The sequence below is a fragment of the Vigna angularis genome, chromosome 5, assembly GCF_016808095.1.
Source record: "Vigna angularis cultivar LongXiaoDou No.4 chromosome 5, ASM1680809v1, whole genome shotgun sequence".
Lineage (NCBI taxonomy): Eukaryota > Viridiplantae > Streptophyta > Magnoliopsida > Fabales > Fabaceae > Vigna > Vigna angularis.
In genome coordinates, this window is record NC_068974.1 from 29,602,940 (window position 1) to 29,619,572 (window position 16,633).

The 16,633-nt window shown below is 33.2% G+C and overlaps 1 long non-coding RNA gene across 1 annotated transcript; it reads right to left on the bottom strand.

Annotated features, from left to right (window-relative positions):
• Positions 1–867: 867 nt before the first annotated feature.
• LOC128196470 (uncharacterized) lies at positions 868–5,828 on the bottom strand. Its single transcript, XR_008248769.1, has 3 exons — positions 5,295–5,828; positions 5,031–5,197; positions 868–1,802 (listed from the first exon to the last, which is right to left on the bottom strand). It is a non-coding gene; the product is annotated as an uncharacterized LOC128196470 (long non-coding RNA).
• Positions 5,829–16,633: the final 10,805 nt, after the last annotated feature.

A 16,633-nucleotide genomic window follows, 5' to 3' on the forward strand; every position in this document is an offset into this window, starting at 1 on the left:
GATCTAGTTTGGTACTAATTATTGTGTGAAATAGTGGTCTTCTAAAGACTTTGGGGTGCAGTCCAGTTCTACAAACATTTTCCAACTAAGGTGGCATCTTAGGAAGTGGACAAGGAGCACAATTTGTCAATTGAAAGGGGCTGTCCACCAATCAAAATTTATGAAATTGGCAACTTCGATAGCCAAATTAGTCAAGACCCTATTAGTGAACACCCTATTAGTCAAGACAACAGGTTGTTAGAAAGAACAAACAATGCTAACATGGAGAAAGCTGCAGAATCAATCTGACAAATCAGCTTCCAAGTACAGAGGCTTGCAGGGAAAAAATAGTGTTGTGCTTGATAATGATCACTGATTGGATTTGGTTAGGTATCAACATTTGAGTGAATTATGAACAAAGGTGGAAGATTAGGACTTTCATATTCTCTGCTAGGTCATATTCTAAAGCTAGATCTAGTCAATTAGGACTTTCATAATCTTTGTTGTTGATTCCACTTGGTTTTCAAATCTTATGCAATTTTGGTGTAATTTTCTTGAATTTTGGCAACTGCTACTGTCATACGAATCTACTGGCTATTTCTATGCATTCTGAACAATTGAGCAAGTGTATTTTACCATTTGAAATTAGTGTGCACTGTTCATTTGGTGCATTTTGAACCTATATGCAAAATCACCTTTTAAACCATCATTTTTGCCTATATTTGGAAGTGCACTAGTGAAATTCTGTTGTAGTGTATTCCTTGGCTGTTTAAGTGTTTGCACACATCCAATTTGATGATATAAACTTGATTGAAAAATCATTTGAACCTCACAATCACTGTTGCTCATTTTAGCCACTGCTGTTAATTTTTCCAGCCACTTTGTAAGGTGCAGAGTTCATTTTTATTGCTGTTTGCCATTGTTTTTCTTTGGTGTTTTAGCCCATTTTAATTCTCCTAGCTCAGATGTTCAAGCTAGATCTTGTTGTTTAGGATTTTTCCTACATGTTTATTGATCTAGCTATCTTTGATTCTGCTGTTTTGGTCATTTATAGTGCTGTTTTAGCACTTTTTGCTGCATAAATAGCAACTACAATAGTGATTTTGAGAAGTTGTGTACCTTTCTGTTTTTGAACCAATTATGCAAGTGTATTTGGTCATTACAAACTACTGTGCACTGTTCAAATGGTCCTTCACACTAAGGTAAGAAACAACCAAAGACTAATTGGCTAGGAAGGACAAGGTTCTTAACCTTGTCCATATTATGACTTTTATCCTATTCTGCTAACTAGTTTTAGGTTCTAGGTAGTCATGTTTTGAGTTTTAGGTACTTTTGGTAGTGTCATTTTTGTACTAGGTAGGTTTAACTGTTCTAAACTTTTTAGAACAGTGTCTGTGTAGTTTGGTAGCCTACTTTAGTATTTTGTGTTTCTTAGTCAAACATAAAGACTAACTTTAAATGTGGTTGGATGTTGGACATAAAGGGAGAGAGTGAGATCAAGTTTGGACCATAAACATGAACCAAAGGCACGGATTATAGGTCTATTATGTAGTTTTTTACCATACAAATCAGAATTTAAATCAAATACAAGTCCACAATTCAAAATATTCCAATAAGGTTATTTACAATGCTAAAATCAGCACATACCCAACAAAGTTTACAATAAATGCACATTCAGGCACCAAAAACAGGACTTTGAAAACTTCAATAAAATATGATTGAGTACATACTTGTTTCAGATGCTTAACTCCTCCAAATTTGCAACACCTCCAAATTTGACACCAACTTTATTCAATTGAACAGTGGGTCTTCCTCCAAAAAACCTATATTTGCAACATATATGGAACAGATTTAAACACACACCTAGAGATTTATGGAACAAATTTATGCACTAGAGAAAGTCCCTAGTTGGGTGGTTTGATACTAAAACACGTATGGAACAGATTTAAACACACACCTCAATGTTAAACCAACTTTGTTTGATGATTTTATTTGTGTTTAAACTCTAAAATGAGTTATAAACAGCTTGCAGCTCAAAATCACTACTCCGCTTCCAATTTAACTCAAAAATTGATGGTTTAGAAAGAAAATCTTAATATAAACCAAACTATGAACCAATGAGGTGCATAAGACTTTACTTTTAATTCTTTCTTCGTTTTTTAAACTTTTGCAAAGTGTGAACAAAGTTCAAATGGGAAGATTAAAGAGTGCTACTGACAGGTATCAAGACAGTGAGGTGTTGGGTTAACTTCAACAACAATTTTAAACCATTCAATCAATATATATCAAACTTCATTTCTAATAAACACTTATAAATAATTAAAAATAACATAAGCTCCCCAACCATACAATTCAAATAATTCATGACAATTAAAAATCATAATCAATTATCATTTACCTAAAGAATGTGTTGAAACATATTTTTTTGGTGCAGAGAGAGTAACTCAAGCTCTTCTTCCACTGGTCCAACTCTCCACTTCACTAAGGATTGTCACATTCTTTGTTTGAGAATGAAGAAACCATCAATTAATCTCTGCCAAAGCAATGAAACCAGACAAGTTGTTATCACTTCTCTTCCTCTGGTTCCATACATTTTTACTTATGAATACATATGTCTAGTTTCACTAAATCCAAATAAGAACACAAAGTCCTTGACTGTGACAAGTTACAGTGTCTAGTGTTTAACTTAGATGTATATATAATGATATTTTGTAATTGAATTATCCTTACACTAACACAAAAAATTGTCTTTTACATCAAATGATCAAATTGGTACTATATATCTAACAATGGAATTCACACGGTACTCTTCTCTTAGAAATCAATCTTAACATTATAGCACCATAAAGAACATACAATTATTTTCATAACCAAATCACAAAAACACATACATATGAACTTAACTCAAATCAATAACCAATCCGAACATGTAAAGTTACTTCCACCATGAGGCATGGCGTTAAAGTTTCATGATGACTTCACGAGCTTTGGAATCAGGCAGCAAAAGGTTATCAGTTAGAGCACTGAGTTTGGGAATTAAAATACCCCACACTGTTTAGACACTACTCCAGAAATCCAAAATTGGTCAGTGTCTCAGTACTACACCCACGGTAAACATTTACTGGTCCCCAACACAGCCCTTTGTTTTTTTTATGCAGAAAAACCCATTAATGTTTAAATTTATTATGTTTTTTATGCAGAAACAACCATTAATATACACAGTAACTGTTGTAAAAGATGAGATGTATAAAATGAGATAAAACATGTTATGAAATGAGAGGTTTTTTTTTCCTTAAAAAAAGTTTGAAGTTTTATTTAGGTTGTTGGTGATGTGTTTTTGATTAGGTGTGACAAATATGAGGAGTGAGAAAGAACATTTAATGAGAACCCCATCTGAGATTGACCTTACACTGCAGGGCAGGGCTCAATTATTCCTATGTAAATTCAAAAAATATATATTCACTCATTTTATTTTATTTAATAAAACATACTATATAAACATATTTTATTATTGGTTTCTTATAATATATAGTGTTAATATATAAATTATCTAAAACTTTACATAAATCAGGGGAATCATTTACATTAGGGTTTATAAGTTTTTATATTTTATAAAAGGTTATCATAAAAATAAAATTTAAAAACCCATTATTCAAAATTTAATTGGAAACAACTTAATAATTTTTTTAATTACAATAAAATTAAGAATAACACAATTAAGTTCCTCTATCATACAAGCTACACCTCTCAGTATATTCTCATTTGTAGATTTCTGATGTAAATGAACTGTGTTTCTCTAAAAATGCATGTGAGTACATTCTCTTGTTCATGGGACAGAAGGTCCTACAATTTGTTTCTTCCAATAAAATAGTGTCCAAAAATAAACTAAAACAGAAACTAAAAAAAAGTTCAAATGGGTGAAAACAAAACCTGTGATTTCCCAGCTGGGTAAAAAATCAGAATGGTAGAGCATCCCATAAAAGTAATTGTTTATTGGATTGATACACTCAGGTTTGACGAATAAGGAATGGTTAAAAACTTTACAGAAAATTCAATGGTCAAAAGTCAGAACTTAAATCATTAATATATCTCAGCAGCTAGCTAACAGTTTTTTCAGTACACATAATTATGAAATTTACTCATCTAGATTCTCACCTTGTGTATATATAGAGCTGTTAAAAACTTCTTAATAAGAAAGTTAACACAGTGTGAATAATATAGTTTCAAACACCATGATTGAATTTTTTTTAACATCTCAGCATTACTATATTCTTTCAGTCTTTGAAATCTATATTTATTTTCTTCATATTCAATTCATTTGTATCATGCAGCTTGTGGATTGGGTTTGGGAAGAAGGGATGCTAACTATTTATATCAGTAAAAAAAGTCAGATGTTAAACCAGAACAAGTTAATGCAAATTAGTAATATGTTAATCAAATGACATTAAATAATTCACTTTTGAACAAATTTTGAGCATATTATATGTATCCAACAACATAACAACGTGATTAATGTTGATGATTGTTAAATCCAGCATGCTGAATAATCCTTAAGGAAGAAAGATACATGGAGATAAAAATGCAAGCCAAGAACTGATATGTACGAAAACCTAAAGAAACAATAGCATTCACGGTTTAAAATGAAACCAAAATATTTTGCAGTTTGATAGGAAAAGAATGTCAACAGAACCTGACATCATAATTTAAGAGGGCAGTTATAACGAACCTGACATCTATAACGAACCTTCAGATGCTTCAACAGAGACAGACACACCAAATTGTGAAACAGGACTCAACTTTAATGTTATCTTGAGTATTTCACTAGTTATGCTTATTGAAATTGGCTTTTTAGGTCTACCAGTACCTTTTTACTCTGATCCAGTATTTGTTATCAGTTTTCATAATCAACAGACATTAGCAATCAAAATGACTACTTTGAACAATATTTTCTATAAAAAATCATATTGCACAAACTAATTCTGAGCATACATTGAACAAAGTCAGAACACATTCTTAGCTTTTATAGTTCATCAATGAAAATGACAACTTACCTCGACGGTAGCCCCTTCAATAGCCTCTGAAGCGGTAGTGGAAGACCTTCTCACAGAGCGACACTCCCCTGGTTGCGCCGCCTCGTCTACGCCGCCTCCTCGAATATCTTCCCTCGACAATGGTAGCCTTCAACTGAACCACCCACCACCTTCCTCAGCTCAGAACACTGCAAAACGCTACAAGAAGAAAGGTTCCACCACTGACGCCTTCTCGAAAACAGTAACAGGAAAAATAAAATGAGATGGGAGAATGGGAGACTTCACCTATAATGGAGGACTGGGGAAGAATCGTATCCCAATTATGGTTAGGGTGGGAAGCAGTCTGCACACGTGACACAGTCAGTTCGTCGAGGGAGGATGGGCACAGAATCTCAATATTGGGGAAGAAGGGGTTTTCGCGAAATGAGGGGAGGGAAATATTTCACTTTCTAATTTCATATACATCATTCACTTACCGACGGTCATTTACCTTCGGTAATCACTCCTGTGCATTACAGACGGCCATTACCCTTCGATAAAGTGATACTACACAAGCCTTCGGAAAAGCCTTCGGTAAAATACATTTACCGAAGGCCACAAGGCCTTCGGTAATTAGCCGTCGGAAATTATTATTTTTCCAGTAGTGTCACCTGGCTTAGTCTATCACTTTATTAGATTCCTTTTTGTAACAACAATCTCACCATGTTAGTGTATGTGAGTAGAAACCATGTTGTAATGCATGTGTTTGAATTCCGGCTTAGGGTTTAGTCATGAAGGCTTATTGACTGATGCATAATTAAAAGTGTGTTGAATGTCAGATTTCATGGTATTTACATGCTTTTGGAAAGGGGATGATACTTTAAAGTGGTACTGACTAATTAGGTCACTAACCCACCTAATCTTGACTTTAATATATTTTGTTTATTTTAAACCATTAAATATATAGTTTTATAATTTTATAAATTGATAATTTGAAATTTTGAAAATTTAAAAATTTGAAAATTTGAAAATTCAATAATTTGTAAATTTAATAATTTTATAGTTTTATAGTATTATTGTTTTATAGTTTTGCAATTTTATAATTTTATAATTTTATACTTTTATAATTTTATATAGTTTCATAATTATAGTTTTATAATTTTATTATCTTATAATCTTATATTCTTGTAATCTTATAAGTTTATAATTTTATATTTTTGTAATTTTTATAATTTGATAACTCGGATAATTTGATGTTGAAAGGGGCTTTCCTAAGTTTGGTAAAGAGTATTTTAAAATCATATACGAAGAATGTCTCGTCGCATTGATCAGAACATATCCGAAGTAAAAGATGGTTATTGGTTATATTGTATCTTTTAATCAATCAAAATAATAATCTAATCAATTAAAACCGAAATATAACTCTAATCGATTAATGTTTTTACCTAACGTCGTATCTTTTATATATATATATATATATATATATATATATATATATATATATATATATATATATATATATATATATATATATATATATAATCTAACCTAACCTATTTGTTTACAAAATAATTGCATTCATTTGGTACAAAAAAGTTGTCCAAAAATATTCTTGGAGAAAGCAAACAACCTTCTTGTCTCCAAGGTTGGAAAAGAAGAACAAGATAAAGTTCTTGAAGAAATCTCAAGAATCTCTAAGGTTGGAAAAGAAGAACAAGATAAAGAAAAAGAGTTCAGTAAATGAAAGTTGGAAAATGAATTAAGAATTAGTTACATTTGAACTCAAGCAAAAGGTACCTTAATCTCTTAGCTTAACATACTTTATATCTAGAAAAACAAATTTCTTTCTTAGTCTAACTATAATACAAGTTTTGAAAGTCCTTGTGATGCTAGCTTGTATGTGAGTGTGTTTATTTTGGTTGAAACGAAGGGCAAAGTTGATTTGTGTGACAATGATTGTAGAGTAAAAGACATTAATGAGCTTGAGTTAAAGGTGAAAAAAGATTTCATGCATTAAAAAAACATTTTATCATGTTTGTTGATCCCTCATAAAGCTTTTGCATTTATCTTGCACTAGTACAGTAAAAGGGAACGACAACGATTATTTTCTTTTATCCGCAGCGGCTCCGCAATCGAGGTATATACATATGAGGTAAAAAGTCTATCACTTTTTTCTTCGGTTGTGAACCGGGACAGTAGAGGGAGGGGTCTTATCCCTCGGTTTGGAGTTGAACCGAGGCGGTAAAAAGATTTTTTTTAATATTTTACGAAAGAATAAAGCGAGATATTAGTCTTTATTAATATATGCATCTGGTGGTCCCATTCACGTTTTTGTATTGGTTTATGATTTAGGCCCGGCTAGCGATGGCGTCCTTTACCTACAACTCATAAAGCTTTTGCATTTATCTTGCACTAGTACAGTAAAAGGAAACGACAACGATTATTTTCTTTTATCCGCAGCGGCTCCGCAATCGAGGTATATACATATGAGGTAAAAAGTCTATCACTTTTTTCTTCGGTTGTGAACCGGGACAGTAGAGGGAGGGGTCTTATCCCTCGGTTTGGAGTTGAACCGAGGCGGTAAAAAGATTTTTTTTAATATTTTACGAAAGAATAAAGCGAGATATTAGTCTTTATTAATATATGCATCTGGTGGTCTCATTCACGTTTTTGTATTGGTTTATGATTTGGGCCCGCCTAGCGATGGCGTCCTTTACCTACATCTATGTGTCTTTCTCTTTGAATCCCAAAAGAAGATATCATGAAAATCCAAGATTGAGTTTCCTAGTTTTACCTTTTTCATTGCTATTATTTTATGTTTGCAGCTGGACATTTTTTATTTGCACAAAGTTTAGGGTTTTCTTGTCAGTATGTGTAAACCAATTCATGGTTCTTACTTATTTCTTCTAGTACCCACGGAGGAGGAGGAATGGTACAAAATTAGAATCAAAATCAAAATCAATCGTTTTTTTTATTTGCCTTTTCATAACTTTTATGTTGTATACAACAAATTTCACGAACTCTTTTGAACAAAAATCAATCTCACAACAATTTATTACCCAAATCTCTGTTATCAATAAATCTAAACACACGAGCAATACACACACATTGAAATAAGTTAAAATGAGTAGTGTGATATACCTGCAAGAGTCTCCGACATTTCTACCACATTGATGGAAAGACATGACATCCTGAAGCTTCAAGCCATGCCTCTGAATCATTTGCACAAGTTCAACATAGCCATCCTAGTTATACTTCAAGGGTTTGTCTCTTTCAACCAAACCCCACCAAGCATCCACCATCACTCCTTCAAGGGGAGCTATCCAGAACCCTTCATCTTTGAATTCAGAGCCCCTTCTGCTTCCAATTCCCTCTTTGGTGTCTTTACAGCCTCGCTTTTTGAATCCATCTTCACCATTCACCACTTCAAATTCCAAAACCAATTATACAACCCTACGATGTTAAAATAATTTATAAGAAAAACACTGCCATAAAATTTTAACAGACAAAAAAAAGTTTTGAAATTTACATGTGTAATAAAAATTAAGGAGCAAAGAAGAGGTATCTACCAAAGGACAAACCTTGACAGAAGCCACCAAGAAACGAGCGGCCATGTGAAGCATCAAACGAAACAGAAAAATGAGATTAAGAATTACGCTAAATGTGACCAAAAAATTGACCTTTTTTATGTGGCCCCAAAAATAACACAGAAAAAAATACCTCTGTTAAAGGAACTCAATCCAACTTTGAGATGCCAACAGGAACCCAATCCCAACAATCCATCACTCAAACTTTGTTAAAGGAGCGATTTTGAAGGGGTAAAGACACAAGAACAAAACAAATCGGCAAATAAACAACCCCAAAAATCAATTTCAGAAGGTCGTGAAAGCATGGATGAGAGCGTGGTCGGGGTTGGAACCATGATTCTGCCAACATTTAAGGGAGGAGGAGAAGAATTCGCCGTCGTAGCCGTTGGGCTTGGCGATGACAGTAGACAAGTCGCCATCCGTTAGAAGAGGGTTAAAGGGACCGTCGACACGGTTGGATCGTCTCCATCCGTTAATGATTGATTTCTTTCTTTGATTGAAGTTGTTTGCTTGAGTTACTAAACCATTGTAGTTCAGATATTTTGTCTAGGCTAAGTTTAACTTTTGCTTTTCATGAGGACATGAAAAAGTTTAAGTTTGGGAAAGTTAGTAAGTATGATAATTAACTATTATTCACACTTACTAGAACCCTTTATTTGTCTTTATATCATGTGTTTTGTGTTGAATTCCATGAAAATGTGTAAGATTTGTATTTAGTCTTCATAAATAAATTTAATTATCTATTTTTGGTTTATTTTGTTGGAAATTGGAAGATTAGAGAAGAATAGAGAGTTGCTGCCAAAAGTTGCTAGCTCAGCCACAAGCACTGCTAGCCCAGCAAGTAGAGTAACTCTAGCCCAGCCAGAAAGTCTTGCGGCCTAGCTAGTAGAGCACCTCTAGACTAACAAGAGGATTTTGTGGCCCACCGAGCATATCACCTCTAGCCCAATGAGAAGTGTTTATGGCCCAGTGAGAATGCACTTTTTGGAGAGGGTTTTAAAGTGGCGAGAGTGGAAGAAAAATGTAGTTTTTTGATGAGAAAACACAGTTGAAGCTTAGGGACGCGATGTGAAGGCACATTTTTACTTCTAGAGATCATGGAGGCTACTTGGGGCATGTGGAAACATCCTCTTCTCCCTATTTGGGTCTCTTTCTTCTATCATCCACTTTTATAAGCTTTTAGACTCTCTATAAATTCCGGATAAAATAAAAATAGTTTTTCTTTTTATTTTTTACATTTTTTAATATTAAGTACTTAATTATATTATAGAATTGGGTGATAAAAGTATTTATGAAAAATTAATTAGTATTTGTTTTATTTTAATTTTTGGAAATGAGTTGAAGAAAAAGGACTTGGGCCTTAGCTTTTAAATAAATAAATAGATAAATAAATAAATAATAATAAGAAACAGAAAGTAATATTGGATAGAGATATTTAAATGAAATTAGGATAAAACCTAGGGAAAGATAATTCCCTGAAAGTGTGTGTGAGAGAGAAAAACCATCACTCTTTCCTTGCAAATCGTGAAGGGCCTTGTACCTTGGTGGAAGAGTAGAGCTCGAGAGAGAAGAGAGAATTGTGAAGACTTTGGCTTGGTGGCTGGTTCACTTACTTACGAGGTAAGGGGAGTTAACACTCTTGATTATAGATGTGTATGGTGTATTGTAGTATAGTCTGGGGTTTTGTTGAATCGTGGGGGAATTGGTAGTCACGCATGTAGCTTTGGGTTCTTCTTAGCCATGGAAATTATGTTGTGCGTAATTTACTGCATTGATCTTGTATCGGGTGTTGGTATATGAATTATTTTTAGTGTGTGCTTCGTGTATAGTGTCGCGTGAGTGAAAGGGAAGGGAGAAAACGATTTCTACTTATCATTTTGTTGTAGTTGATTCATGGGTATAAATGAAAAACGTAGAACTGTAGATTTATGCTACTTAATTGTATATGTGTGTATGGTAGGAGAGAGAAAAGTATGAAAAGAATGCATGTTGTGATTGATGATCTTAAATGGAGTGGGACCCGCGAGAAGTTATAAAATAAGAATAAATCAATTTTTTTATGTGATGTATGTATGGCATGTGAACATGGAAAAGTGAATGGTAAGGCACGAGGATAGTTTTTCCATTTTGCAGGAAGAGACTTAAATGAAAAAGAAGGGGTTAGTAATGGATTCATGAGATCCACTCAGGGGTTAATATATTGAATTTATTCTTATTTTAATGCATTTGATGTTAGTTATTAAAAAAGGGTATATATATTATGTATTTTTTCTTATTAGTCATTAGTTTGATGATTGCTTTTGTTTCGAGAACGTTTATTATACAGGGTTTGTTGCTTGATTGTGCGAGTTTAATATTGTTAATTGTTTTAGAATTGGGTTTATGTTGTGATGTTCGGTGAAGCTCTTGGAAGTGTGGTGGAAGTAGCACTAGTACTTGACCGGTGAAGCTCTTTAAGAATAGAGTGGTGGGGGTGTATACTTGTCCGGTGAAGCCCAAGAGGGTGGTGGAAAGCGTATACTTGTCCGGAGAAGCTCTAAGAGAGTGGTGGGAAGTGGTGTACTTGTCGGTGAAGCCTTCGAGAGAGTGGTGGGAGATGTCATTATGTAATGGTGATTCAATATATAGTGAATGGTTTCAAATAAATTGGGATATGAGTTGGTGAATGACAGAGGAAGTATGGGTGTGAATTGGTTACTTTGACGAAATCATTTTGTGGATATATGTTGGTGACTTGGAATTTTGATAGTGCGATGTGTTAATGATTTCATGTGTTGTCATGTAAAGAGGTGTATAGGAGTATGTTGATATGTGATATTCAGAAATCTTATTCTAAGTTAATGTTGAATACTTGTGTATGTTATATGACATGTTTCTGTTACCTCACCCTTGCATGTTTGTGGTTGTGGTTTCCACCTATGATGATCGTACTTGTACGTGAGTAGATGTTGTTACAAATGTAGCTAAAGCAAATTTGAGTAGCGAGATACATGGGAGAACTATGGGATTTTAATTTCAATGTTAATAGTTTTGTAATGGAATTCTATGAACGTTTTATAGTTGCATTTGATTTATGAAGTTTTCATAATTCAGTTATAATAAATGGAAGTTTTATTTAAACTGTATCTTGAAATGATATCAAAATTTAAGTATTAAAAAGTTATTGTAAACCCTTGGCATCCCAAAATTTGGGGTGTTACACTCTCCATGGAAATGGAGAACCAAACCTATCTTGTTTGGAGTAGATGTATCTATTGAACTTTCTTGTATCTTATAAATGCTTTGATTATATATATGCATTTTCATCTAAATATTAATTTTTTGTTTCTACTCTTATTGCTTGCGGGAATGGGAATGTTCCTAGCTCGATTTGCGGTTTCATTAGGTCTTATGACAAATCTACTGAACCCTAGGCTTGAAACAAAAGATCTGGTGGAGACTTGTGTCAAGGGATGGAACATGACACATTAGTTATCTAAAACCCTAGGTCTTAATGCAGGTTTGCTTGTTGAATGATCAAGGGATTGACGCTTAGTAAGAAATCCTAGGTTCTCTCATCTAAGGGACTGACATTAGTATTTGATGGAGATGAGATGATTCAGTGTGTGCAAGAGAGTGCAAGAGAGTGAAGTCGGTGAAATTTACCCCTAGCTTTGCCATTCCATACCATTTCCACCATTTCTCCACTCCTAAGTTCCTCAAATTACTATAGTTCACCCTTCTTTGTAAATCTTTATTTAGTTAAATATAGTTGTAAGTTCGCAATTATTCTTTAGTCTAGATGAATTACTAATTATATGATTATTTAATATTACACGAGTCTCTTGGAAAAACAACACATGGTCTTACAATGGTTTTATTACTAAAACAATTTGGTATGCTTCCCAAAGAGCTAACAAGCATCCTACACCCTTTTGTCTACTGATTCTAAGCAAATTTTCATTCTTATTTTTTAGAATGGATAATTCTCTTCAACAAACAGAGGTGATATGTTTATGGAGCTACTCACAAAAGGTTTGAGATATATTGGCCATCTAAGATCTTTTTAATCAATTAATGTCTCGATTAACCAGCTCTGGTGCCTATTGTTTAAAATAGTATCCCTATATCTCAATCTAAGAGGGGTGAATTGAGTTTTAAAACATCTTGTTCAAATTATTTGAAAATTTTGGTTCTTTGAATCAATTCACAAAAGTTTATGATCAACTTTATAAAATACAAAGACAAAATTAAGATCACACATCAATTTTTATACTGGTTCAACTCTTAAGTTGAGCCTACATCCAGTTTCCTCCAACAAACTTAGCTGGAGGGAATCCACTATATTCCAATTGTCAAGAATACAAAGAATTCACATAATTTTATCCTCACACACACACTCTCCAATATTAAAAACTATAACCAAGAGAGGTTGAAACTCACTCTCTTATGCCTTGCTTACACAGTTAAGGTGACTAAGAAAATCTAAACAATAAGATGTAACCTGGATGCACCACCTATATGCAGATCTCACAAATCTTTTTTCTTTCTTGAAACCTTGGAGAATATGAAGATTCTTCAAAGGGTTGAGTGATTTCTCCAAGAATGATTCTGGACAACTTCTTGATGTGTTCCTAAGCTTTTGTTTCACGTTTTTTCAAAACATTGCAAAGTACTTTCTACCTGAAACAAGTTAGATCACACAAATATATATGATATGAAATTCATATGCATTTAATCAATTAGGTTTATCTTTCTATTTTAATCGATTAGATTATTATCTTAATCGATTAAAACATGCAATATAGCCTTATTTTGTGTGTAATGTGCTTTAACTGATTATGGTTATATCTTAAACGATTAATATGAGTAAATTTATGCAAATATAATCTTCTATCCAACTTGTACTCTACCATACATAAATTGTGCATTCTAAGATCCTTCTTATATGATCCTAAGTATATTTTATTAATGTTATTACACAAGAAAGAACATTTGACATAGTGCATAATAAAAAATATTTTTTACTAAACTGGGGAGAGTTCCCTCTTAACATATAATTTCATAATCTTTATAATCTTATAACCTTATAACCTTATTACCTTACAACCCTATTACCTTACAACCTTATTACCTTACAACCTTATAACCTTACAACCTTACAATTTTACAATTTAGAAGTTTATAAGTTTGTAATCTTTTAATCTTGTAAACTTTTAATCTTGTAAGGTTTAATCATTTTTGAGGTCTCTGTTTTTGTAGAATCGTTTCAAATAGATCCTCGTAGTTGTTTTATCTCAATTAGGTTAATGTTCTTGTAAAATTGAGTCAATTGGAACCTTACCATTAATGGGACTAGACGACGTTAAAATTTTTGTCTCGTGCCATGGTCATTGCGCAAATATTAACAAGCAGAGAAAGCTTACATTACCTATAATTTACAAATGAAAAAGAATTGGAATTTTATTAAATCCCTAAATTCGAATAGGATGTTTTCTTCTAATACGATGTGGAAGGGCCATTCTTACCGAGCTTCTCCACCTTATATCACTACCTCACCCTCACCCGCCTTGCCGACGAGATAAAGCACCAGACCATCACTATGTTCGCCATTGACAATGGCGCAATGAGCGCCCTCCTTGACAAACACCATTTTTAGTGATTATTTTATTCCTTTTAAGAAGGGCACAAGAGAACTGAGGGAAGGGGAAGCAAATTCCAATTCCAATCAAACTACTCTCTCAATCTTTCATCTGCAATCTATCAATACCCAGGTTTATAGAGGAAAAGCTTGGGAAACGCGAGACAAAGGATTCTCATATTTATTATCACCAATTTTTTCCTTGAACCCAACATCATTCATTTCATTTCCTAAAGTGATGTTTGCTAGAATCAATTGATTAATTATTTAAAAAGTAAAACTAATTTTACAAAAGTTACACAAATAAACAAATGTTTGCTTCTCAATATTTACATGTTGGTAATATAAAAATTTTGCACTCTCAATCAACCACAAATTAATTGTCACTGATAACGACTTCACAAAATTTGAGATTAGAAAACTATATAAACAAATTAATTTTCTTAACTTCTTCAATCAAACCTACGTGTACTTAGCTAGCTATAGCTTTTTCCTACTTTTATTTGGAAAATTTGCCCTTTTTCACTTTTAATTCAGTTGTACACACACATATATAAAAGGCTACACCTACAGAGTTAGAGACATTAAATTTGCAGGAAAGAGACAGGTTAATTAAGGAACATATTCATGTATAGAATTTCGTGCACATATATATATATATATATATATATATATATCATATTTTATATCTGTTTTTGTTGATTTCTTTTTGTTTCATACTTTTGTACAAAAAAAGGACATCTTAATCTTTGGGTACTGAGAATTTGTGAATAGTATAGCACTTAGTCTGAAAGAAGACTTTGCCACAAAAAGTTAATGAAAAAAGTTCAAAAAATGGTAAAGTTGGGGCCAAATTCGTTGTCATGAACTAGTAATCCACAAACATTAACAGTAAAACAGACCCAAAATAATAATGAATGATCAAACTATATATGACTATGACAAGGCCTTTCCACTCAGAATAGACCCTGCCATCCACCCAAAATGCTCTTCATTTCTTTTAGCCTATGTTTGATACATTCTAGTTTTAAATTAAAACAGATTAATTAAGATTGATAGTAGTGCTCAATTACATTCAACACAACACAGATATACCTGGCAGCTTTCCAGGTTTGCATAAAGGAATAAACTTGGCACCAATGCCTAACGCAATTGAGGAACCAAAAATGAATCCCCTGACTTCAAGTTGAAGCAGAATAAAGTTACTCTCACTCAGTTCTTACCCAAAATAAAATTTAAACAGTCATTCCCCTTACAATGACTAAGAAAATCAGTTCAACATAAATATAATGAGGACTAAGAACATATACACTATGAATATTTGATATATCAGTTGTGTTAAAAAATAAGGCTAAAAGAAACCCTTTTGAAAACTAAAGCAGAAGAAGATACAGTGATGTGTACAGTTTGGGTGTTGTACTTCTTGAGATGTTAACGGGGATGGAACCAAATGATAACAGTATTCCAGAGGGTGCCCACATTGTCACATGGGTTAGCAACGAAATCAGAGAGAAAAGAAGGGAATTTACATTTATCCTTGATCAGCAACTAGTATTGCAGAGTGGAAAAAAAACCTGAGATGCTTCAAATTCTAGGAGTGGCTCTCCTCTACGTGAATCCATCACCACAAACATAGCCATGGTTGTGAATCCAAAAGCAGCAGTTCACTGTTCAAGTTTTTCCACATCATGTGAACCTTTAATAATAGAATCATCATCTTCTTCTTCTTAGCCACCAATTTCATTACTAGTTTTGTTAATTTTTTTTTCAACCCACAAATTATTTGTATAGATTAGTATTATATGGATTTCGATCCTTATCTTTAGGAGATATGATCTTGTTAGAAAGAGAAAGGCACAAACGTAATTGGTGGATTCTGCTTCTGTTGCACTAAAATTCATGAAGAAAATGCTCCAAGACTAGTCCCACTGACACAATCTAACAACCTGCTTTATTTATGTTTTTTTTTTCATCCTTTGTGTTTGTCTTTGACTCTCTGCTCTTCCTCTATGTTCAGTTTTTTTCCTCTACAAATTAACACCCTTTGTTCCCTTTCTCCCTCACTTCCTCATCCCTAAACTCACCCTTCCAATTAAAGGAATTGAACTATTGTACAAAGGCCTTACAACAACTAAAATTGCTAACTTAGGTCCTAAAACAATTAAGGTCGTTGGAAATAACTCAATTAGCAAAAAGACATTGGTTCTTAGCAACTAAGCAATAGAAATTGGTCCTTACAACAACTAGAACATTGGTATGAGCAATCTGACCAGGGCAACCTATGTAACACCCCGATATTTGGTGTTACGCCGACTAATTTTTCCGTAAAACACGTAAGTAAAAATTCAAATTTTTAATATTCAACCTCAACGGATAAATAGTACGTTATTTATTACAAACCGATTATTCCGAAAATAAAATGTTCAAATAGTCAGGAT